Below are 26,240 nucleotides of genomic sequence, written 5' to 3' on the forward strand. Positions count from 1 at the left end.
TATTGAAATTGGTTTATGTCTACCTTTCTTTTTTTAATGTTCACATATTTTTGAGAGAGAGAGAACACTAGCACACTCACAAGTGGGGGAGGGGCAGAGGGAGAGGGAGACAGGATCCGAAGCGGGCTCTGAGCTGACCGCAGCAAGCCTGATGCGAGGCTCGAAATCACGAACTGCGAGATCATGACCTGAGCCGAGGTCCGACGCTGAACCGACTGAGCCACCCGGGTGCCCCTATGCCTATCTTTCAATAAGTAATATCTGCACACAAGGGGGTTTCATTGAGAAATAAGTCTTTCCCCCTCCCATCTCTAGCTCCTAGGCTGCTGATTCTCCTCCCCCAAAATAGCCAGTTTTAGCAATTTCTTATTGTTTTCTTTTGCACAGCCTATAATTGATTTTTTAAAAATTGAGTCAGACTTTAAATTTACTATATTTAAAGGAATGTTAGTTCCAGACCAATTTGAAAGGGAAAAAATAATGCCCTAGATTTATATTCTGTATCAATCCAAATTTCGAGTGTGTGTGCCTCAAGTGAGGCCTGTCAATATTGGAAGGATTCAACCTTTGCTAATGATGCATTTGATTTTATCCACCAAGAAAGGAGGAGCAGGGACATTTGTGTACATCATCTACTCACCCAAATTCTGTTAGAGTCATTTAAATATGCTGCTTATGTTTAGGTGAGTTGCAGTATAATTATATGACACCAAGTAATCAGGGCTTGGTAATACTAACAAATTGATCTTTTAAGGCAGTCTGGAAGCCTAGTTAAGAATCATCTGAGTGTGTGACTCAGAGGTCACCCGTCCCAAAGATCAAGAAACGGCAAAGCTAGAACCGCACAGATAGAATTCGGTTCTACAGACTTTATCATTGTCCTGTGAGTATAAAATCTTACAACAGGAAATGTGGAGGAATGCAGAGACAAACTAAACCCGCCAGTGTCTTCTAGAAATTCACAGACTAGAAGGGGAGGCAGGCACACACATAAGCGTCCCTGATGCAATGAAAAGTTCTAAAACGGAGGTTCCCAGACGAGACTCTGGAAACATGGAGAAAGCACATTCTGGAAACTAGATGATCATGCTATTTAAACCGTTCCTGAATTCAAAGCACACTGACATTCTCATTTTAGGATGACATCTAAGCAGCATACGGCTCTCCAGACTTGTATTTCATCCTTATAATATTTCATTCTCACTGAGAGGAATTCTTTTAACTCTGAATTAGGTCAGTGGTTCTTCAATGAAAGCATATAAAAAGAGAAGGGGGTATTAGGAACCAAACCAAATCCTAAGCTTGCCTTGTTGATCACATGTAATTACTCTTCTGGGAACACCAAACAAAAGTAATAAAGTTCTTCTGGTAACATAAAAAAATGGATTTAGTGACTTGCTGGCTTTAGAGGGAGAGAGACAAGCAGTAAGAGCTGCCCAGCCCGAAAAAACAGGGAGAAGAGAATTTCTTGCCTCCTCTACAACTTGGCATTTCCTCTGGATTCTCAGGAAACCATGCAGGCTGAACACAAAAAGAACTGTACCTGAGAATTCCTATGTCTGATTCAGAGAAAAGCAAGATATTGGCTGTGGGTAAAGTGTGCAGGTTTGTGGACTTAAATTACCCAGAATGTCTTGTCTGTATGTGTTCCTAACACACAGGGAATGGTATGTGTGTTGTAAAATATTTTCCATTAAAACTTCTTATAACTTAGGGTTTTAATAACTTCGTGGTTTTCCAATAGTCTACGGTATCCTTGGAAACCCTGAGGGAGGACAGCACACTACATTAAACACGCTATCCTGATGAAATGAGTGAGAAAGTGTTCAATGAGAATGCTACACTTGTTTGTGCGTATTTGGGGGGGCTTCGTTAGTTACTGAATAACGCATTAGCCAACCCACAAGGATCACAGAGGTCAGATCTATGAAGCCAGATTCAGTATTTCATAGACATGCTCATTGACTAATAGAAGACTAATGAAGGCTAAAAGTGGGTCACGTGGCCAAAAGCGGAAGTTCGACATAATCCTTGGGGAAGATTCAGAGTGGACAGTGTTTAAGGAGATTTGAAAGGGCACACAGTAAAGGTTCCCCCTGTCTAAGCTTTTCTAAGGGCAGCAGTCAAATCCTCTTTTGACCAGACAATTAGAATTCATGTGTTTAAAATCTGGAAAAACCCTGAAGGCACTTCATGTCATTTCCCTTTTGTTGATGAAGCAACTTTTATACAAGACGGACATTGTATTGTATTATTAGTGCATCCTTTGATGGCACTGTAAAGTGCCACAGAATGTTCATATACTTTTCAATCCCTGGGCAACACTTCGGGGACGGATATCACTGTCGACAGTGTGATCTGACACTGAAACCTGAAAACCTCGAGTACTTTGTGACATCAACAGATCAAGCACCATGGTCGACACGAGCAGACGGTCAGAAGCTTCCGCTCTGACTGGAGACCAGGTGGGGCTTTTGTTTGCTGAACCCTCTCTCCCCGTAATGAATGGATCTACTTGCATAGGGGAGGGCCCTGTGGTCTCCTGTGTGAGAACAGTCGCTGGCAGACCGGAGAGAACTCTGACCGCTCACAGGAAGGATGCAATTGGAATCACACATCATCCTCCACAGAACCTGGCTGCTGCCTACCGTGAAGATGGGCTCCGAAAGCTCTGGAAACCCTAATCGCACTTTTCTTTTAAAACTCGCTTGAGGGGCGCCTGGGTGGCTCAGTCGGTTGAGCGTCCGACTTCGGCTCAGGTCACGATCTCACGGTCCATGAGTTCGAGCCCCTCGTGGGGCTCTGTGCTGACTGCTCAGAGCCCGGAACCTGTTTCGGATTCTGTGTCTCCCTCTCTCTGACCCTCCCCCGTTCATGCTCTGTCTCTCTCTGTCTCAACAATAAATAAACGTGAAAAAAAAAAAACTCGCTTGAGAGCATGCACTTAAATGAAGGCATATTCGTGTATTGCGTTTTTTTTTTTTAAGGCTACCTTTTTTAAGCAATTGTCTGAATTAAGAACAAGAATTCATGTGAAAATTCATGTTCCGGTTTTTATATTTTTTCAGGTACTCATTTATCTGTTTCTAATTGGGGCAGTCACTTAATGTTTTCGGTAGTCCCTACCTGGAGAGTGAAATACTGCTGTTTATAAAAAAAAAAAAATTGTACCCCTTTATTTGAAATGGTGATTAAAATGTGCCTCCTGCAGTAAAACTTGTAGAAAGAAAGAAAGAAAGAAAGAAAGAAAGAAAGAAAGAAAGAAAGAAAGAAAGAAAAGGAAAGGAAAGGAAAGGAAAGGAAAGGAAAGGAAAGGACAAAGAAAGAGCGGGAGGGAGAGACATGCAACCTTCCTGGTATTCCCACTGTTTGGCACTTATATCTGTATCAGTTAGGAATGCCTTCAGCCACAAATAACAGAAAACCCAATTCACAGTGGTTGAAACAAATAGGGATTTCTTTTTCTAAAATAGCAAAGGGGTCCAAAGACTGGTTGTGTTTAATGATGGTCCAGCTGCTCAATAAAACCTTCAAGGACCTAAGCTCATTCTGTCTTTTCATCCCACCATCTCTAGTATCTTTCTTATGTTCACTTTGCACCATCATGATTATCACTGGTCACAAAATGGCTGCAGAAGCTCCAGGCTTCTTATCTGCATATAAGACAGGAAAAAAAAAAAAAAAAAAAAAAAGGTGACACCAGCACAAATGCCCCCTTTATCAGGGAAAGCAATAAAGTTTTTCAAAAGCCAGCAGGACTAACATCTCATTGGCTAGAACTGGGTCGCATTGCCACCCTAGCTGCGTATGTAGCTGGGGAAGTGAGTATGCGGTGCACTCTCTATTGTGGGAGGCAGGAGGGAGTAAGAGGGTTGAGAATGATGAAGTTAGCCAATCAATGGTTTCCACCACAGTATATAATCAAAGCATTACACTTCATTAGGCTTTAATTTTCACAACGCCGAAAAGCAACGGCAAAGGGCACTGTGATTATAATGAAATCAAAACAAGGAGGAGTTTGTAGATGCCTGAATATATAATAAACTGGACTGATTAGCTCTGTCTTTGGCTTAGTTGGAAATTCAGCCCTTTCTGTCTACAAAGATAACCTGGGGTAAGTCAGAGCCCCCGGGTCCTTGTTTGCTTTGCAGCTGGAAATCAAAAGCCTGAAATAATAGAATAGCCACACAGAAGGGTGAGCTGGCTGTCATCACCACCCCACCCTCTACTTCAAAGCCTCATTTAAAGGTCTGTAAGCCTTTGAAGCCTTTTAGTCCAAAACTGAAGCATCCCCCAGCAGGTCCCTGGTTTTCATGTGTTCAGAGTATGACATATTAGCATGTATTCAGCACTAGGAGAGGATAGTGATCTTTCAGATTTGCAAACTTCCATGGCTGGCAGTTGCGGTGTGCTTTTTGAATGCTGTTGTTGTTGTTGCTGTTGAATCCAGTATTTGGGGGAATCACTACAAAAGGCACCAAGTGCGATGGGACTCATTTCCCACTATCCTGAACCTCCTGGAATCTTCAATCGAACAATAAATGATCTTTGTAACAGGAATGCTGGGATAAGAAGACGATAGACACAGCTACAGAAGATAAATCATCTGCGTACTTGTGTTCTTTTATAGAGGACGAGACCCACGGCTGTTTGGGGAGGCAGGTATCTGTCCGCATCTGGTGAGAGGAATACGACACAGGGAAGACAGGCTTGGTGGCTCCATAGGAGACCCCAGCCCATAGAATACTAGTAAACCTTGGGGGGGTACACGGAGAGATAAAGGAGTAGACAGATGGATGAAGACACATACAGATAGACAGACACATAAATGGAGAGAGGGGAAGAGGAAGGGAAAGAAGAAGAAGAAAGAGAGGGAAAAAGCAAAACCACAAGAAAGAAAGGAAGAAAGAATCTGAACTTATACCATGGTTGGGCAAGAAGATAAAACAAATAGCAAATACAATGATTTGGCTTTGGGAAACCAAAGCTTAAAGATCCTAAAATAAGAATGTTTTGTTCCCCTTTCTTTCCACCCCCTCCAGAGTTAGTAATACAATCTGGATCTAAAGGGATTTTTAATTACTTACCTCGTCTTCTTTAACATCATCCCTGAACCACTGGCTTTCCCTGAGGTTGGCTATCAGTTGCAGAGAAGAGGTGACAAGGTTTACAAAATCCAGTCAGGTTGACATTGGTTTGCCCCAAGACAAATAGAGCAAGAGGGAAAATGAGAAAAATTAATATTCTAGCTCCCGGTTAAATCCCCTTTTAGCTTCAGTGAGGCCACAATTGTGTAACAATTTACTGCTGTGTAAAAATATTGGTATGTCTAGGAGTGATTCTTTCCAAAGCAAGATTGCTGAGATCCAGACACACTTGACAATGTCAGGGTGTTATTCACTGGAAGGCTCTAATGACTGTAAAAGGAGTGGTGTAATAATTAGTAAAGCTGACAGCAGAAATTCCACGAAGACCAAAAGACCATAAATACAACTTGCTACATCAGTCTGCCTTGCCAGGAACATGACATTCTGTTTGGTCTTTCATGCACCAGGACCAGCAGTATTAGGACGGCAACTTCGTGATGGTGGAGTGAAAAGAGCACAAACTTAGTATCGGAAAGACCAATGTGGGACCCGGCAGGTCCTATCTGTGACCTTGGGGGAATTCTTTACCTTCCTGTGCCTCAGTCTCTTCCTCTGACAAGTGGAAATAGCACTGTTACCTCAGAGGATAATTTCACTCACTGAAAGGATGGCCAACAAACATATAAAATACCTGGCACACAGCAGATCCTCAAAAAAAAGGGGGGGGGGCAGCTTTCTTTCCTACCAATAGGAACACAAGAGGATGCATGTGACCTAGAAAGAATCTGCTTTTCCAGAGGGCTGTCCCAGTGGCGGTTCTGGAGCTGAGTGATACACAAGCCAAGTGTCCCTTTGCTTCGATCAGTTGTCCAGTGGTGACAAGACACTCTCCTCAGGGCTATTGGCCAGAGTTAGAAATTTTAGTATTGCAACTAAGCTCACCAAGAGACCCAAAAGGGGTCTTGATATGGGCCTCATTTAAAAAAAAATGTTTTAAATGTTTACTTGTTTTTGAGAGAGACAGAGAGAGACAGAACACAAGCAGGGGAGGGGTAGAGACAGGGAGACAGAGAATCCGAAGGAGGCTGTAAGCCATCAGCACAGAGCCTGACGCGGGGCTCAAATTCACGCACTGCAAGATCATGACCTGAACTAAAGTCAGACACCTAACTGACTGAGCCATCCAGGCACCCCTGGGCCTCACTTCCAAAAAAAATTTTTTAAGTTTATTTATTTTGAGAGAGAAGGGAAGGGTGAGAGAGAGCATGAGTCAGGGACGGGCAGGGATAGAGGGGGAGGGAGAATCCCAAGCAGGCTCTGCACGGTCGGCGCAGAACTCAACACGAAGCTTGAACCCATGAACCAGGAGATCATGACTTGAGCCCAAACCAAGAGTCGGGCACTTAACCAACTGAGCCACCCAGGCGTCCCAATACGAGCCTCATTAATACCATACTATGTAAGCCAGGAGTCAGGAAACATTCTGCTGGCCAAACCAATTTTTGTAAATAAAGTTTTATTGGGACAGAGTTGCACTCACTCATGTACACAGTGCCTATGGCCTCTTTCATACTACACTAGTACAGTTGACTAGTTGTGATAGAGACCATAAGGCCCACAAGCCTAAAACATTTGCTATCTTCCACCTTACAGAAAAAATTTGCTGAGCCCTACTCTAAACACCAAAACTACAACCGTGTTCATATGTTAGAGATAACATATTTGTGAAGCACTTTTTATAGCCCCAGTATTGTGGTAAGCTTGGTGTTATTTACAAATCAAATGAACACCAGTCCCTAAGAAAAGGCTCATGGTCTTATAAGGAGATGAGTAGACAAAGCAAGCAAAGAGTTGTAGCAAATTATAAAGAGCCAGTTACGTAATACAGGCTGCAGAGAGAATTCAAGATACACTGGAGTCTTGAGAACACATCGCAGGAGGATAGAAGCAGCCTATACGGATATGAAGCAAAGAAGTTTTCCCAGCTTTCCCAGTGGAGGAGGAGGAGGAAGAGGAGGAGGAGAGTCATAAAAGCAAGAAGGTGTATGGTGACTGGTAAAGAAATGAGGCTTACTGCAGGACAGCTAGCCGGGAGGTAGGGGGAGTGGTAAAAATGAAGGGGTGCAATCTGACTGTAGGCACAGCTGGGAAAAGTTGGGTCTAAGAGTTTGGACTTGACTCTAAGCAAGAGAGAGCCATGGTGGCTCCCTGTGCGCACATCAACTACATGGTGAAAGTCATCTTGGGAGGAGAGAAATTGGAGATCAGAACTCCGATCGAGCTTTTAGCTAGACTTCAAGCATGAGATGATGACACAGTTCCTCGGGTACAAGCGGAATAGGGACAGATCTGAGAGACTTTGCAAAGCAAAGCTTGGCGACCGGTCGATGTGACATGTGAAGAGTCAAAGAAGATTCTGGAATTTCCTGCTGGGAAGCCTGGTGGAATGGTGGGTACCGCCAACAGAAAGGGAGACCCAATGTACAAGGAAACATTTCTGCACCTTTTAAATAGATTCAATATTATGGAATTTCAAATTGCCAAAACCTCTGACTTGGAAGATTCGTCTGTTGTACACAACCTCACATCTCTGATTCGTGAAACTTGCAAGATTTGAGGCTGAAGCACATCACATGTTCCATTCATTCATTCCTTCAGCAAATGTTACCTCAGCACTTGGCTAGCAGCTGATTACCGAGGTAGGTCTGGGGATACCAAGGTGAATGACATGTGACCCTGCTTTTAAGGTATACAATAAATTTGGTAACAAGGTCTTTACTAATAGTGGAAACACACTTGAAAAACTAATCCTAGCTCAGCTGAGGGGGATAACAATTAAATCTAAAAGGAGTGCATGCTACAGAAGGGGGGGGGTGGTGATCAAGCAACCAATGATCACGAAGCAATTTGAATTATAAACATCAAGGATGCAGGATGGGGCACCTGGGTGGTGGCTGACTTCGGCTCAGGTCATGATCCCATGGTGTGTGGGTTCAAGCCCCACGTTGGGCTCTGTGCTGACAGCTCAGAACCTGGAGCCTGCTTCGGATTCTGTGCCTCCCAAGGTCTCTGCCCCTCCCCCACTCACATTCTGTCTCTCTCTCAAAAATACACAAAGCATTAAAAATTAAAAAAAAAAAAGAATGCAGGAGAATGGGAACAAGTTTCTCAATCTTGAAAGTATGGAAACAGGAAACCTCCTGAGCAAAGAGAATATTACTCAGGTGAGAATGGATAAAGGATGAGGATCAAAAAAAAAAAAAATGACACATGAAAGGCAAGTGGCCATCAAGAAGATGAAACCAAATCCCAATGACCGTAAATTGCTTCTATCTGTATATTCATTTAGCACCTTCAAGGAAGGTTTAGTCACTGTATATTCATTTAGTCACTTCAAGGAAGGGACTTTCTCTGGAACGCTACAAATCTTTAATTATAGGAAGTAAATTCACTTTACAATAATCAGCTTTAGACAAATGAAGTGCATTTTTTCCACCGAGAAGAGATATGTAGGCAGAGAGTTTCACTGTTGGATAATGCAGCTTACATAGTTCCCTACAAGACACTTAGAAGGCATCTTAGAAACTTGCACGCGTAGGTATTTTTTAGTGTCTCATCGATACAGTGAGCATTACTACTCTTTAATGGGTAGGGACCAGAAATGCTGGACGTCCCTTACAGTGTAGTAGGTCCCACACCATGGAGGACTGCTACAGTCTGCAATGGACATTCATGTAAGTGAAAAACCCACGTATAATTAACTGAGCCTAGTTCCTAACTCCATTTTAATATAAACACTTTTTTTGGCTCAATTTTGGTACATACTGAATTTCCCAAGAATGTAAGTACATCGAAAGTAAAAAAAAAGAAAAAAAAAGTGTTGCTTTGCATTTTATGTGGAACGTTATCAAGCATCATCTGCCCTTTTGGGACATTCATTTAGAAAATTATGTCTCCAGGGGCGCCAGGGTGGCTCAGTCGATTAAGCATCTGACTCTTGATTTCAGCTCAGGTCATGATCTTGCAGCTTCGTGAGTTCAAGCCCCACATCGGGCTCCATGTAGGTAGAGCGGAGCCTGCTTAGGATTCTCTCTCTCCTTCTCTCTTTCTCTCTCTGCCCCTTCTCCACTCATGCTGTCTCTGTCTCTCTCAAAATTAGTAAATAAAACTTAAAAAAAAATTTAAAGAAGATACTTGTGGTATTGGGCATTGTGTTAGTCACCTTGACAAAAACATCTCTATCAGTCTGCGTTTTCAGTCAGCCCCCTCACAGTTAACTCTACTTGAATATTTTTAGTTAGCTTTTATTCCCAAATGAGAAATTTCAAGAAAAAGTATAAGCACAACTTGGTCTTAACTGAAAGCCAGATTTACCTGTTACAAGCCAAGTGCAAGAATCTGACCACTTCATTATGTCTTTTAGTGTCATTGTACATGAAATTTTATTATAAATTATCTGCTATTCATTTCTTACTACTAGGTTTACACCATGTTGATTTTTTGACATTTTATATATATATGGATGTGTCTATGTTAAATTACCTATGAATTTTATTTTCTCATGAAAAGCTTGACGCCCAAAGAGGTGATCGGGTTCCCCCCAAGTCAACTAGCTATTTAGGGGCAAAATCAGAGAGAAGATCCTTTTACCGAGCTCCTCCCATAAACCAGGCTCTGTACTAGTCACTTTCAATACCTTTCAATCATTTGTTCCAGAAATGCATACTTAATGTCCACCAATGCTTAACATTGTGCAGGGGCCAATGCTGCCAACCTTCCTGCTAGGGAAGGTGACCAGAAAAGTCCATGACCATAAATGCGTGAGTAGATGAAATGGTAATGGCCCAGAAAGAAAGGATTTAACTCAGCCTGCTTGAAAAAGCTCCTCCAAGAGGAGGTAACACCGGAGCCGAATCTTGAACGGTGTTTGGGAGTCAGCCAGGTACACACAAGTGCAAAAGTGTTTCGGGCAGAGAGAACCCTAGAGGAGAGTCGCAGAGAGCTTGACGCTCCTATGGAACAAGGAGGACTTCTGTCTGGTGTCAGCCTAGAGCGAGAACACGGCAGAGGCGAGGGCTGGAGTTAGAGAGAATGGAGGGACACGGCTCGTGGTGAGCACGTCTTCCCAGCTCAAGGAAATTGAATTTACCCTTGAAGTTCATGAAAGGAATGATGGACTTTTAAGATGTGTGACACCAGGAAATTCACTCTGACGGTAGTATAGATTTTACAGTGGAATGTAGTGCAGTAACCCAGGCAAGAAATGCCGAGGAACTGGATTAAGAGTGGTCTTGGGTGGAGAGGATGAGACAGAATACGAGGAGGCAGGGGGATCAGAGTCGGCAGGGTTTGGTGACTGATGGAACTTTCCAGACTGAGGGAGAAGGAAGACTTGCGAAGGCTCCGGGAGGCCAGGTGAAACCTTTCACTGAAATGAAATGTAGGAGGAAGGGGATAGTTCGGTCTGGGGGAGAAGGGAGAGGAAGACCGAGTTCAGCCTGGGACATGCTGGTACAAAGTGTGGACGGGCACTGAGGTCTGAAACTCAGGAGACAGGTCTGCACTGGCAGTGCTAGAGATACTAATCTGGGAGGCAACAGCAAATATATCACCTCATGTAACCTCCCTCCCCCCCCCCCAACTACTTTAGGAGGCAGTGGTTTCAGCCTCGTTTGACAGACCAGAAAACCAGTATGCCCAGTCATGTAGTTGGAGAGCTAAGATTTGCCCCACGGTCTGTCTGACTCCAAAGGCCATCCTGGCTCCTGCACGCCATGTTGTCTTCCAAAGCAGGAACCTCATGACTCCCAGTTAGGCATTTTTTTCTATTGCTCCAACCTGTTCTTCTCTGTACATAAGACGCTCAATAAAATCTATCAGAATGGTTGCACGAAGACGCACATCTTTCCAGAAATCACTAGACGTGACTTCCAGATTTCCTGAGAAATTTGGTTTCGGAAACGAGGTGAGAAGTATGGTACCAAGACAAGGGGATTGTCAGTGGTCTTCCCAAGGCCACTCTGGAGCCCACAGAGAAGAATCTGTTACCACAGTCTCTGAGTGCACATTACTAAGCCACAGCTCTAGACAGAAAGTGGCCAAGGAGGATCCCAGAACTCTCACTTGAGGCCTCCAGGATTCAGAGACTACCCTCATTGTTTAAAAACAAAAACAGGGGTGCCTGGGTAGCTCTGTCAGTTAAGTGTCAGACTCTTGGTTTCAGCTCAGTTCATGATCTCACAGTTCGTGAGTTTCAGCTCTGCATCGGGCTCTGTGCTGACAGTATGGAGACTACTGGGGATTCTCTCTCTCTCTCTCTCTCTCTCTTTCTCTCTCTCTCCTCTCTCTCTCTCTCTGCCCCTCCCCCACCTGTGCTCTCACTCTCTCAAAAATAAATAAAAATAAACTTAAAAATGTCTAATGGGTCAAATCCACTTCAGAAAATAAACTGCTACATTTATTTGATATCTAAGTAGATGCGTTTCAAAGATACCAAAGAGTGACACGACTTGATCTTCTGAGTTTCGCATCAGGGAAAGAAGGAAGCAGAAGGGTAAGTAGGGAGTCATGACAAGAACCCCCTTGACGTCACAGACGGGCTTGATGAGAACAAGGAAACAGGCTGCCAGCAGGCCTCTGCTCTCTGGTCACAGCACACGGCTCTCCCAGGTGCTGGGCACAGTGTCAGGCTGGCTCTTCTAACAGCCCTCACCTCAAGGCAACGCAAGATTGATGGCAACGGAAGATCCTAATGCCTCTCCCATGCAAAGTGAGGCAGTTTCCACGTGATTAAAAACATCTTCCTCTCATCGTGAGATAGCAATCAGCATCGTGAGCTAAAATTTTGGCTGTCCCCTCTCACCTCAATCCACCTACGTTGTATATTCACAAAGTGCTCCTGTAAGAATTCTCCTCCCGGGTCCATCCAATCTGGGTTTCAACCAACCATAAGCACCTCAGAGGCCACAAGACTTGCATCCTGAATGAACGCTCAGCAGACTCACCACGCCAGCCAGAGCTGCTAGAGAAATTGTCGCCAACCGCTTTGTGCCGACTCTCAGGCGGCCAGGCCCTTCCAAGGACTGACCAAATGGCCTAGACGGCAAGGCACTGCTCTGTCTGGACAGGCTAGTCATCTGATGAAAGCCAAAGAATGTGGTGGCTGTAGCTGTCACCTGGCACCGTGGTCATCATCACGTTCCCACGTTCTTTGGATCTGGATGTGCAAAGACACTGGACAAGGCACAGCTGCTTTTGCTGTTCGTAGAGGCCATGGTCCATGGTCCAGAACCTGCCCCGTGGCTCAAGATCTTCTAGACACTGACATAGCTGGTAAGCGAAAGCCAAGTATGCATGGATGGTTTAAAAGTTCTCCTCGTAGATACAGACAACAAACTGAGAGTTGATGGGAGGTGTGGGGAGGGGTGGGGAAAACGGGTGATGGGCATTGAGGAGGGCACTTGTTGGGACGAGCACTGGCTGTTGTACGGAAGCGACGAACCACGGGAATCTACCCCCAAAACCAAGAGCACGCTGTACACACTGCCTGTCAGCCAACTTGACAATAAATTATGCATATACAAATTTTTTTAAATAAAAGACAAAAAAAGAAGAAATAGTCAACTGAGGACAAAACTCATTTAAAAAAAAAATAAAGTTCTCTCCTTCCTCCCCACCTTAATCTTTACCAGGTATTATCACAGTCCCCTCCAGGGTCCTTCCTTACAACAGCCATCACCCACCCACTGGTCTAAAAGACAGAGGTGTGGCCCAGACATGCCTGCAGGTGCAAGGCCCGCAGTCCGGAGGGATTAAACCAGGATATGGGATACAGACAAAGAGCTCTGCGCTGGGGAAATCTGAGTGCTGGTTCCAGCTGGGCCCTGTATCCACCCCTTCGCAGACACGGTAAACTAGAACCTGCCGTCCTCAGCCATACAATCGGGACATTACTAGTTGCCCTACCTGTCCTGCTAACCTCTCATGAATGACGTGAGGCTAAAACGAAAGTAGGGATGTGAATATAGATGAACAAAGCCAAAACATAACACACGGTATTTATCACTGAGTGCTGACAAGGCCTCCGTACCATGTATCACGCCAAAACAGAATTAAGATTTTTAAGACACCTGGTTTTGACCCATCTGGGGATGAGAATCTTGATATTGCAAAGAAGTCTGTAACTGAAAACTTTATGCACTTGACAAGAAGACGCAGAAGGGGTGTCTGGCTTATGCTCTATAATGACAATGGTTTGGTATTTTATTAGATATTCTTAGACAATGGAACGCAATCCTAAATTTTCTCTCCCTAAGAAACTATTGAAAACCCTTACACAGTATAACCAAGATATAGTTCTCACCTGGACCGTTTCTTACTTCTCTACACCCTGAGAAGTCTCTGCTCTAAGACACCTGCTTCCTTGAATAATAACAGAAAGATCTTACTTTGTGCAATTGTCCAAAGTCAAGTCCCTAAGAACCAAGTCGGTATCTACTGATAATGAGCTCTGCTTCCCTCCGATGTGCTCAGCAGAAGGGGAGCCCAGTCTGACCAAGGAATAGCCACACGGCCCTCTGCATTCTGCCCCTTCCATCATTACTTCCTTCCACAAACACTCACGCAGTGCCCACAATATGCCAAGTGTTGCTTGGCCATAAAATGGGGTGTAGAAAACCACATGAGGTCCTTCCTTTCTAGGAGTTTATCCTCCATACTTGGGCTTGCTAAAGAGAAAGGGTTCGTCCTATGCGGGCTAGGGCTGTGGGCTCTGCCATAAACACCTCCCAGAAAGCTGACCGCCTGAATAACAATGAATAACAATGGTGACATCCCCCCAGAAGTGGCAATAAGAGGAGTAGCTCAGGGTGTTCCTGCTTCATCACTTTAGCGGATGCCCCTTCCAGAGGCTTCTTATGCCTAACTCCATGGTAAGCCTCCTAATTATACCAGCAGCCCCCTTGCAGCACTTACTATGTGCCAGGCTATGTGCTAAGAACTTTGCATTTAATCTGCTTAACAACTCTTATCATCTGCTTGGTACAAATGAGGAAGATTAGGTAACAAAGCCAAGCTCACCAGCGGCAAGGCAAGCGGTGGAACTAACACTCAACCCTAAACTGACTCCAAAGACTACCCGCAGATCGCAGAAGTTGAGTGCGGCACCTATCGTGTTTATAGCAATAAGATTTTTTTGCTTTTTTGGTCCCTCTCGGGCTGGGAATAGAATTGATTGCCTTCCGAGAAAATCCAGTCTGGTCTCTGTGATGTGGAAAAATAGTCAAGTGTCATATGAGCCGTTTGGGACCCAAGAGGGTAAAATTAACAAGCGTGACAGCAGCACTCTGTTTTAAATGTCAGCAACGTTCTAGGTGCTGAGAGAGACCCTAATTATTGTCAGGACAAGAAGGCTTTCCTCACTCCGTCAAGGCTCTCCGAGCAGTCTGCAGGCACTGGGGGATTCCTGCCGTTTCAGTGGAGCGAATGGACTGGTGAATGTAGTGACATCCCCTTTAAGCTGTCGCTCTGACTCAGACAGAAACCACCCCCCAATTCAGTCCCCTCTTGGTTCCCTGACATTCAAGCCAGGGCAAAGGGCTCTGTGCCTCATGCCATCTCCCAGGAGAGGCCCTGTTGCTTTGAACCCACTAAAAGATAAACTGAGGTTGGGGCGCCTGGGTGGCTCAGCCAGTTAAGCGTCTGACTTTGGCCCAGGACATGATCTCATGGTTCATGAGTTCGAGCCCCGAGTCAGGTTCTGTGCTGACAGCTCAGCGCCTGGGGCCTGCTTCGGATTCTGTGTTTCCCTCTCTCTCTGCCTCTCCCCCACTTGCACTCTGTCTCTCTCTCTCTCTCCCTCTCTCTCTCAAAGATAAAATAAACATTAAAAAAAATTTAAAGATAAACTGAGGCATATTAAAAAACTGTAAGTTTATTTGAGCAAAATTCTATTCCTATCAGACCGTGCCAAACTGGGAGTGTTTAGGAGCGTTCCACGGGCAGGCACTCGGCTAAGACTTTTCTAGAGAAAAGGTGGAAGCACAGTAAGGAAATTATTGGCCGGCTATAGCTTAGAGCCTAGCTGGCTGTTTGTGAGTGGTTGTCCTTGATGCGTTGATGTGGTAACCTTGAGGCACTTGCAGGCTTAGGTTTGGGTTTGCTTACAAAGGTGTCCGTGGCATTAGAACCACCTCAGTGTGATGGCCTCCTTGCTGAATTAATTTAACAAACGAAAGACCACCCCAGTCAGCGGGGCCGTTTTCTTAGCAACTGTGCACAGAGCCTCCTGCTCCGAGCAGGGTTCTCCGGTTTCTTGCTTCCTACAACGCAAGCTGGGAGGGGGATCTCAGATTCCTTCATTGGTCCGGAAGAGGTTGGAGAGAAAAGCAGCCTCTTTGTAAAAGGCTCATTTGAAAAGGCACGAAGAGATGGGTTAGAATCTGGGACTGTGCCCAGGTGGAGGTCTCGCCTGGAATTCCTAATACATTCTTTCTGTTATTAAAATAATATAGGGAACTGGGGTGGCTCGGTGCTTCTCTGCATGGAGTCAATTTGGCTCATGCTGGGTGACCATTTTAAATCTGACCTCAAGTGGTGCCAGTTTCAAAATCTTTTCATTCTGGGTATGTTTCCATTCCACACAACAAGCCCGTGGCTGTTCCCTAAACCCTTTCTCCAAGCAGAGAGTAACTCGGTAGACAGAGCCTCCTGCCAGAAGTGATGCAATCGGTTAAGCTACCCACTGTCTTGTTCCCCCGGCCCCACCCTGCTGCCCTGCCCAGGGCCAGCTCTCCGGTCCACTTCTCAGGTCTACCTTCTCACCTCCCAGAGGCACAGACCTCCCTTTGTGGTCTAGGGAAGGTGTTTCCAGGTGACTGGATGCACATGGCATTTTCTCCTTCCAACTCGAGGAGAGAAGTCCTGCCTCGCCTCCCCAACTAAGCGGTGAGTCATAAACTCACAGGATGACAAAGCTTGTGGCAAAGATGGAGGGGGGAGGGGCGGGGGTGAGGAAGGGAATCAAGATGCACCTAGATTTGTCTCTCAATAGCGTGTTTGCAACTTCCCTTGACCTCCGTATTCTCTCAAAACAAAAACAAAAACAAAAACAAAAAACCATGGGGTAAAATACCAAAAAACCTGCCATGTTTTCCATGAGGCAGCGGGTCCTCCAAGATGTAGGCCGGAGAAAACAAACATGTAACATCCCTTATCTCAATGGCCCTGATCAGGCCATCTTTGTTTCCAAAATGACCTATTCAGGTTCGAGGCACCTGGAGAGAATCAGCCCTGGGAGCTCCTAGAGACAGCCAGACAATGCAATACAAATATGCCAACCTCCGCAACCTGCAAGGAAGCATCAGGAAGCCGAAGAGCACAGCACCACTGCCTTCTGCTACGACCAACCGCTTGGCCATGCCTTTCCCCTGGTTCACCGAGGACATCGTACTTTATCTGCGGCTCAGAGCAGATGAAAAAGCAATTGGAAAACACCCACAGAGGAGCAGCCAGTTGTCATGATCTCTGAGAGGAAGGAAATAACATGGTGTTTTATTTTTAAGTAGCCCATGAGATTTCAATGATTGCATTAAAATTTTAATCACAAACTCCTTAAGTTTAGGAAGGGGGAAAAAAACCCCACAAAGGACTCATTGTATAAGAGAGTTTCACCATTTGGAGTTCTTTTATAAATTTGTGTCAGATCACAATTTGCTGTCTGGGAAATGTAAATTAGTTATTAATGAGCCAAAATTCTAACATCAAAGCCTGCGCACCCGCATGCCAGAGAGAAACAAAGAGCTTTCACAGCAATATCGACTGCTCCATGCGCTGGCCTGAATGCGGCGTTCATTTTGATGCGCTTTGCTGCCTCGTGGAGGAGCTTACTTTTCACAAATGTAATCGCACGGGTCACCTGGGTCGTTCGCGGCACCTCCACCTGAGCACCGCGTGGCTGTCAGGATTGCAGGCGACACGCGGCACGCGTGTGACGAAGGGGGGCTTTGCACCAAGCGGAGCCGACGCCCCCTTTCTTCCTGGCTCCGTCAGCTGAAGATTTGCAAAGCTCATTTAGCGTCTGCAATCCGACCTTGCCCAGGGGCAATGGGGAGCTCAGGTCGGTGGGGGAAGTATCCACACGCAGGCGTCCCCTCTTATCTGAGGGACGGGTGCCAAGCCCCTGAGGGGATGCCTGAAACTGCAGGTCGTGCCAAACACTACCTGTCCTATGTCCTTTCCTGTGCATACATACCCGTGAAAAAGGTTCAATTTGTAAATTAGGCGCAGGGGGAGAGATTAACAGTAACAGCCGATAATAAAATGGAACAATTACAACAATAGACTTCAATAAAAGTTATGTGAATGTGGTCTCTCTTTCAGAACATCTTATTGTACTCTACTCACCCTTCTTGCAGTGATGTGAGATGATTAAATGCCTACGCGATGAGACAATGAGACGGAGGCAGGTGGACGACGGAAGGCGCTGAGACGTGGCGTTAGGCGCTATGGCTCATCCGCCAATTTGTCAGGAGGAGGATCGATCACCTGCTTCCCGACTGGGCTTGGCTGCAGGTACCCAAAACCGCAGAAAGCGAACCCCCAGAGGAGGGACCATTGTCGTTTGCCTCATATTCTCAATCTTCTTATTTTGATGGCGATCAGAGTCTAGATAAAACATGCACACACGGAATGAGAAAAGTGGGCAGTTAAACAACTGTTTTTATGCCTGTGGAAACGGCAGTCACGGGAATCTAAGAGAAGTCCTGCGGGCCTATGCGAATATTCATTGACTCATTCTTTGAGCTCCTGCTGATGCTCCCGGGTGCCACGGTACCAGGGTGAGCAAAGAGCCCTGCCTGCTCAGAGCTCCCTGCCTGGGGCAGGGGCGGGGAATAAGTAATCGCTCAAATCCCTCTACAGACAACTGGGGGCTGGGGGGGGGGGGAGCCCCCAAACAAGGTTCCTGGCCTGGTGAAGGGGCTGGGAAGGACTTCCATGAGGAAGTGACATTTAGGCTGAGAACTGATGGAAGGGGGAGGGTCGGCCAGGCACAGAGAAGACCGGCAAGAGGTCCAGGTAGGCGGCATCCACCAAGACGCCAGAGTTGAGAGCAGAGACAGTATCACCCTGCCTGCCTCCCTGGCCAAGATTCCTCCTCTCCCCAGAGAGGGGGGCCCCCTGACCTCCACCTGCAGCCTCGGCCTGGGTCTGGCTCCCTGGCTTTGTGGAGCCAGGATATGCGGAGAGCGGCCTAAGTTCCAGAGTTCAGGTGACTCACCATCAAATCACACTTGCTGCTATGCTCTTCACTTACTGCGAGTCGCATGAGTGATGCCTGCTCCTAGACCCCAGGTCTGGCGAGAAGGTCCCTCCGTGAGCTGTGGTCCTGCGGGCCGCCCTCCTGCTCATGGCTGATAGCTACCTGGCTGCATTTCCTCCCGTTGCCCCGCTCCAAGCCTCCCTGCTGTCGGGTTTTCACCTGTCCTCTTTTTGACCTCCGCCCTGCTTACGGCCACTCCTGACGGGCCCCTGGCCCCAAAGGGCTCCGATGGACTCCCATGACCGTCATTTCCCAGGACAGTGTCCCCACGTGGGCTAGCTCTCCTCCCACACCAACCACTCCAGCGGGCAGGTCATAGTTCTAGGTACTGGTCACTCCTGGCGTGACCTAAAACTCCCCTCCCGACGCGATGCGTCAGTTCTCTGAAGGAGAGGTTTGAAAGGTGGGGAAGTGAAGGAGGGCCAGAGAGAAGAACGAAGGACAGGTGATCAGTGTAGAAAGAGAACCGGAGAAGTCTCAGAGGCTGGGAGAGAGGCCCGGGCTTCAGTGACATAGCCATGCAGGCAGACTTGAGGACCTCTGACCCAACAGGATCTGGGTGCCTGCTTCACGCTTTGTCGCTCACTCCCCCATCCCCACCCCAGAAGTCCTCACCCAGAACTCCACACTCCAGCCCTGTGGAATGTTTTCACATCCTCCAACAGATTAGTTGGAAGACCTTCCAAACTCCTCCTTTCCGTGTCTGGAATTCATAAATGCTCCCCCTTACCTAGTTAATCCGTCTGTTGGCCCTCAGGCTGAACAGCACTCTAGCCCCTGAGTCCATCCTGGATGGCCCTCTGAGTTGGGTGCCCCTCCACGGGCCTCACGTCTCCCTGAACTTCCTGTATTGGGGGTCCCGCCACACTGCATTTTCACTGTGTGTCTGTCTCCTCTGCTAGACTCCAAACTCTGTGAGACCTGGGACTGCTTTTTTCATTTCGTCTTTGTATCAACTGATCTCCTGCCTGGTTATTGAGTGATCAAACTCACAGCAGAAACCCAACAAGTATTTGTGACACAGGTAGGTTGGTGAAGAGCCACACAAGTATCTCCGCCTCCACCACTATCCAAGGAAGACAGCAACGTTCTCTAGATCATGGCCACGGAAGAGCACCATATACTGTGGCCGCACAGTAAAACATCTGGAGAACTAGAAACATTTGGAGAACATGGCATCCTCACTCAGAGCTTAAGGGAGTTTGAGCTCCTTTGCTATAGCAAGCAGAGCCCAGAGTCCCCTTGGCAGGTGGACAGATGACAGGCACTTCATGCCATTAGAATTGGCTTCACACACAGGTCCTCTTGGGCTGGTGTCCTTCCTTGGGCAATCTGGGCTCCAAGGCCCTAAAGAAAATAAAGTGCTTTCCTGTTATGTTCCCAGATAAGGAGGCACACAGACCTGCTGCACAGCCTCCTGGCATGCCTGTTTCCAGAAGCACCATTATTCCTTGCACGCCCAGCCACAAGAAGCTCCCAGGAGCAGCTGCTTGGCCTCCAAGAGTTCAGACACTTTCTACAACTTTTCTACAGGATCTGCCCGTCATTGGCCATTTCCACCATCTCGTCTAGGAGCTCTCCGAAGTGCGACTCACAGAATAGGAGACCGTGAAGAAACAGGTCTGTGGTCCCATAAAATGGGAAAGGGTGCAAGGGCTATTCTGGTTGGAGATCTCCTAGGACGTGACACTCTAAGGCACGTCCTGCGGTAACAAATCCTGCCTAGGATTCCCGGTCTAAATGGCACAGTTGGTTCAATCGCTGACCCATCCCCTATAGCACATGCATACACAGCAATGAGAAATGAAGTATAAGTTGGGAAAATAAAGAAGGCCTAGCCCAGTGTAAAAACAAAATAAGCACCTCAGTGAATGAGAAACGGGGTGGAAACCTGAAGCAACTAGCCGCAGGCCTGCTGGTTGAGCAGGAAGGGGATGCTGACAGTCCCCTCCTTTGGGACAGGGAGGAATAAAATCATTTTGTGAGAGATGGGGGAAAGATCTAGTAACATCCTGCGACAGGTGTTTGCAGAACATACTTTGGGACAGGTTGCCTTTGCCCCTTTCTCCTCCACTCTTGCCTCACATCCCTGGACTCAAGGTGCTCAGATACCAAAAACTGGTCGGTCTCTGGCACACACATTATTTTGTGTCACCAAACATGAACATTAGCCTTCCCAAAACTCTTAAGAAAAGCTCTATGACAAGATCCCACATGGGGGGTTCCTCTCTCTCTCTGTCTCTCTCTTTCTCCCTCCCTCTCTCTCCTCCTTCTCTCTCCCCATCTCTCCCTCTCCCCTTCTCTCTCTCTCCCCCTCTTCTCTCCCCTCTTTTCTTCCTCTTTCCCTCTCTCCCTGCTTCTCTCTCTCCCTCTCCCTCCCTTTCTCCACCACCATCAACTTTTCTTAGGAGCCCTCCTCCTCACCTTCGGCTCACCTACCCCCTGACTTCCTTTGTCCTCACTGACCTCCTGACCTCTGAACTGCTGTCCCCACAGCCACCCGATGGCCACACCAGACCGTGAGTTCTCACACCTTATCCTCTGCTAGTCTCTCCCCTTTTCAACACCGCTGAAGGCCCCTCCTGATGAACCTGGAAAATTCTTGGCTCCTGTATTGTCCCTCTCCCCATCCCTCAATCCCCTTTTTTATCTCCCTATCCTCACAACTGCCCCGGCACTACCCTCTGCCCACACATGTCACTCCTCACACGTCCAAACACCCAGGAGTTTTCAGAACCTTAGGATTCAAATACTGCTCTAGAAATGGTGGTCAGGTTTGCTCTGTGTCTGTTGTTAGTCGTGTAGGTCATGGCGTATCATGGTGGGTGAAGCACAAACTGAGACGACTAGACAACGGCTTTCCATTCTGATTTCACTTCTTGACTTGATTTTATATCCAACTAGTTCATGACTTCTGTTAAACCTAGCAATGTTGCCTTCTGTAGCCACGAGCCCTGTTGAATTACTGACTTCTTGCAGAGTAAACTGTTTTCAATGCATTAAAAGTCCCATATACAAACATACCTATACTAATATGTAGGCATATTGCTAAATCGAATGTTTTGTTTTGATATTCTGTAAATAATTTTCAAATGCATTCGTCATGTTTTTGCATTTTCAATGCGTTTTTAATTTAACTACTGTAGTTACCTGAAGTTTTTCATTTTCAGCGCTTCTCAATTTTCTCCTCTCATATTTGTAAATCCTGTTTGATCTTTTAAAGGAGTTTTGGTAAATGTTTATATATTTGTTCATGAATGTATAAAGCCCTAATTCCTTGGTCTAAATTCATAGGGATATGAATATACATATATGAATTTACTAAGCCAAATATTTTTAACTGTGTAAATTAAAGTTGCTTACTCTAATGGCAATAAAAAGGCAGAACAATACTTCAAGTGAAATTCGTTGACTTATCACAGCCACACGACAAATCCACCCTTTCTGAAATAGAATGCATCGGGGCGCCTGGGTGGCGCAGTCGGTTAAGCGTCCGACTTCAGCCAGGTCACGATCTCGCGGTCCGTGAGTTCGAGCCCCGCGTCGGGCTCTGGGCTGATGGCTCGGAGCCTGGAGCCTGTTTCCGATTCTGTGTCTCCCTCTCTCTCTGCCCCTCCCCCGTTCATGCTCTGTCTCTCTCTGTCCCAAAAATAAATAAACGTTGAAAAAAAAAATTTAAAAAAAAAAAAATTAAAAAAATAAAAAAATAAATAAATAAATAAAAATAAATAAATAAAAAATAAAAATAAAACAAAAAAGAAATAGAATGCATCTTCTCCATATGTACTCGTATGCCCAGCCTGCCCAACCCACCTCCCCAAAATATCTTGAGACTTTTTCTTTCTCTTCCTCACTTCTCAGTTTCTGCCATTTTACCCTTTTCCCAGTTACCTAAGCTCCAGCTTCAATGTTATCTTACACTTCTTTCCGTTTGCCTGCTCACCACGAAAGCCCAAATTCCTCAAAATTAGTTATGAAGCCCTTGCCCTTCTCTACCACAGGGTCTCTCATCACATGGAAGTGTTCTTCAAATACCTCTCTGCCCCAGAAACAGGGGCCTGGGGCGGAAAATTATTCTTTTGGCAATAGAACTCCTCGAAGGCCGCACATGTAGCATATAACCTGAGTCCTCTGAAGAAGTAGCTTATTCCCGGAGATGGTAAAAAAGATCTAGATACAAGGAGAGCTGACTCTACGCAAGGGAACCAGTACTAGATGTTTCACAAAAGGAAAGATCTAGACTCAACCATTATAAATAAAGCTCTAACCCACTCAATCAGAGCGTGACCTGACTGAATGCAGAGAGTGGAACCTTGGGGGCGTTGACCGAAAAAGCAATCAGTCAGGACCATGTCGTCCATCTTTACCCGTAGCCATACAAAGAATTGATTGTGACGTCCCCGATGACAAAGGTTGCTCTTTCCTGGGCATAGTTCCCTGGAATAGGAGCAATTCAGATGACATGAAATACTCTGTGGGGACACTCAGTCCCCTTTGCCTAAAGCTGTTCTGACCCCCGAATTTGTGAGATTTAATAATGAAAAATATTATCTCTGAAATGAGACCTGGGTTCATTTCCAGTCTCTGGTATTTACCAGCAGGAACTACCAGGAAAATTCTTACATCTCATCTACTGCTGCTACAGCTATTATGAACAATTACGCTAGTCTAGAGGAGGCCCTGCCCTCGGGTCCTCCCACTGTGCCCTTGTGCTCCTCCAGCTGGACAGTCCACCACCTTCACTCTGCGCTCGAAACATGGCAAGTACTTTCCAGCCGCAGGGCCTTTGCTCATGCCATTCCCCTTTCCTGGCTCCCCCTTCCCCCACATACCTGGATGACTCTGTCTCCATCTTCCTTTAAATCTCTGCTCTCTTATTTGTTTATTATTCTTTGTTCTAGTCCTGTCCACTCTGGTCTAGATCTCCTGAGGGCAGGTGTTTTAGCTGCTGTCGCAGCTGCTATAGCAGTAGCTGCTAAATTATATTGAGTTTTGACCATGTCTTGGTCTTCCCCTCTGTGAAACTGGGCTGATAACATTGACTTCAGGGTGCTGTGAGGTACAATGAGCCCAGTTGTATACTGCCTAGCAAATAGCACATGCCTAGTTGATGGTAGTTACCATTATTTTTTTTTAATTATTTTTTTATTTTTAGGGAGAGAGAGAGAGCGAGAGGGGGAGGGGCTGAGGGAGAGAATCCTAAGTAGGCTCCGTGCTCAGTGCAGAGCCTGATGTGGGGCTCAATCCAACGACCTGAGCTGAAATCAAGAGTCGGACACTCAACCGAGCCACCCAGGTGCCCCCCATTACTATCTTTTGATGTCCACATGATTTGCACAGGAGAATGGATCCTGTGCAGCTGCACAGTCTCCTCTCTTGAAGAGTAAATGAATGAAGCACTCTTCTGGCTTATCAATCGGCACCTTTGCAAATACCGATAAAACTATTTTCTAGTCGTGCATCACTAAAGACTAGACCCTGGCCTCTGGGACACACAGAGACAAAGTGCCTTTGTGTTTGCAATCACAAATTCTTTTTAAAAATTTTTTGTTAATGTTTATTTATTTTTGAGAGAGAGAGAGTGTGTGAGCGGGGAAGGGATAGAGAGAGAGGGAGACACAGAATCTGAAGCAGGCCCCAGACTCCAAGCTGTCAGCACAGAGTCCGACACGGGGCTTGAACCATGAACTGCGAGATCGTGACCTGAGCCAAAGTCGGACACTTAACCGACTGAGCCACTCAGGCACCCCATGATCACAAATTCTTGAGTCAGCATGCCTGGGTCATATCTCAGGCCTCCACTTAGGGACAGTATGGCCCCTCAGAGCCTCAGTTTCCTCCTCTGTACAATGGGATTCGTGACAGCACCTACCTCAGAGGAACACGTGAGAATTCAATGAGATGACATAGCCTCACAACACTTCTGTGGGGAGGCACCATGAATATCAGTCACCACTGACAAAAGAGGAAGTGGACATCTCGAGAGGTAAGATAATTTGCTCTAAGTCGGATAGCCAAAAACTGGCAAGGCCAAAATTTGAATCCAGATCTATCCAGCTCCAAAGGTTGATTTCTTATCCACATTCCACCATCCAGTGGCTCTCCAACCTCTAGCAATAGGCACTTAACTGTGTTAATCCGAGTCCTATCCTATATGTCATTGGGCTGGAGGGCAGGGATGATGCATCTAATTAATCTTTGTTTTTCCCTTTAGCACCCAGGTCCATATTTTACTCGCTGATATGTCCCTTGAGCCAATGCTGAATAACTAATCGAGTAAATAAATGAATGCATGAACAATATATCACGAGAGGAGACCCTTGTTAAGAGAACAGGGTTCAAAAGTATCCCAATCAAGAAGAGTAGGAATTAAAAAGAGGAAAAGGAGAAAAAGAAGGAGGAGGGAGAAGAAAACAGCATTGGACCTGCACAGCCAAAGGGCATTAGGATCCTTTGAGAGAAGATGGTGGAAGAGAACCCATTGCTGGGGGTTAGGGAAGGAAAGCCTGGATGGAAAAGAAGCAGCAGGTATAGATCCCTTACTTAAAAAGCCCATCCTAAAAAAAGAAGGTGTTCTGAAGAGCTGTCACTAGAAAGGAAGCAAAGTCAAGTGAAGAACTGTCTTTGCTTTTTTACAAAACAGAATAAACCTGATATGTTTGTAGGAAGAGATGATTAATCTCTCTCATGTAGGAGAGAGAGATTATAGATCCTGGAAAGGAAAGTGATCTTTGCAAGAATAATGTCCCAGAAGAGATCAAAGGGATTGGCTCTAGAGTTTTTCAGTCTGTGGGTTACAAGCCAGTGTTTGGGGAATAGAAAGGAATTGGTAGAATGGAATGAAAATTATCGGTACCATCCCATTTTTAAGACTTGTGTGTGTGTGTGTGTGTGCACGCACATGCTTCTGTGTGTGTATATGCATGTGTGCATACTGGGTCACTATTTAAAGAGTTTTGGGGTTTTTTTTTTTGTTTTGTTGTTTTTTTACTGTGAATCATGGTCAAAACATTTATTTTTTTAAATGTTTTATTTATTTTTGAGAGAGAGAGAGAGAGAGAGAGAGAGAGAGACAGAGTATGAGCTGGAGAGGAGCAGAGAGAGAGGGAGACAGAATCCACGAAGTAGGCTCCAGTCTCTGAGCTGTCAGCACAGAGCCTGATGCGGGGCTCGAACCCATGAACCACAAGATCATGACCTGAGCCGAAGTCGGACACTTAACCGACTGAGCCACCCAGGCACCCCATGGTCAAAACACATTTAAAACTGTGGTCATGAGCGGAGAGCTCGATTTAAGTTGTCGATGACAATCAGTGAGCTGTATTGTGGATGGTGGCCCTGCCCTTGCTGCAAGTCAGGGAAACCAGCCCATCCCACCTTCTTTCTTTCCTCCCTCCCCTCCTCTCTCCCTTCTTTCATAAACATTTATTGGCTCATCTGTCTACTTGCCATTCACTTTTCTAGACCCCAGGCATAAAGTTGACTCAGACACAGTCCTATCCTCGCAGCTTACAGCACAGTGTTTTCTACCTAGCATGAATGACCTCTGGGCATCCCAGGCTTCTCAGGGCACAGGCCTGGACTCTCCTAGTTGTCCAGCTCATGCGATGCCCATCTGGTTCCAGTCTCAACTCCCACCCACATTCCCAAGACTCACCCGCATGCCCAGGCTGCTGCCCAACTAGTGAAGGGTCTGCCCTCTGCCACACACACACAAGAGTACTGTGTCTTAAGGCACAAGGAGAAGATTAAGTCTCCCAGGCGGGCTTCACTCACGGCAGGACTGAGGGTGCTCTCCGCTGTGACCTGGCAAAAGGCCCTCGGAGATGGACACC

At 46.2% G+C, this 26,240-nt stretch overlaps 1 long non-coding RNA gene across 4 annotated transcripts in view; it reads right to left on the minus strand.

The window, feature by feature from the left end:
• Window positions 1-26,240, minus strand: part of LOC125175606 (uncharacterized) — a 403,243-nt gene that overhangs the window by 183,163 nt on the left and 193,840 nt on the right. For all 4 annotated transcript variants that reach the window (XR_007155898.1, XR_007155895.1, XR_007155894.1 and 1 more), the window contains one exon: window positions 17,490-17,750. This is a non-coding gene — a long non-coding RNA (uncharacterized LOC125175606). The remainder of the gene's footprint in view (window positions 1-17,489; window positions 17,751-26,240) is intronic.

Source organism: Prionailurus viverrinus, chromosome A1 (assembly GCF_022837055.1).
Source record: "Prionailurus viverrinus isolate Anna chromosome A1, UM_Priviv_1.0, whole genome shotgun sequence".
NCBI lineage: Eukaryota > Metazoa > Chordata > Mammalia > Carnivora > Felidae > Prionailurus > Prionailurus viverrinus.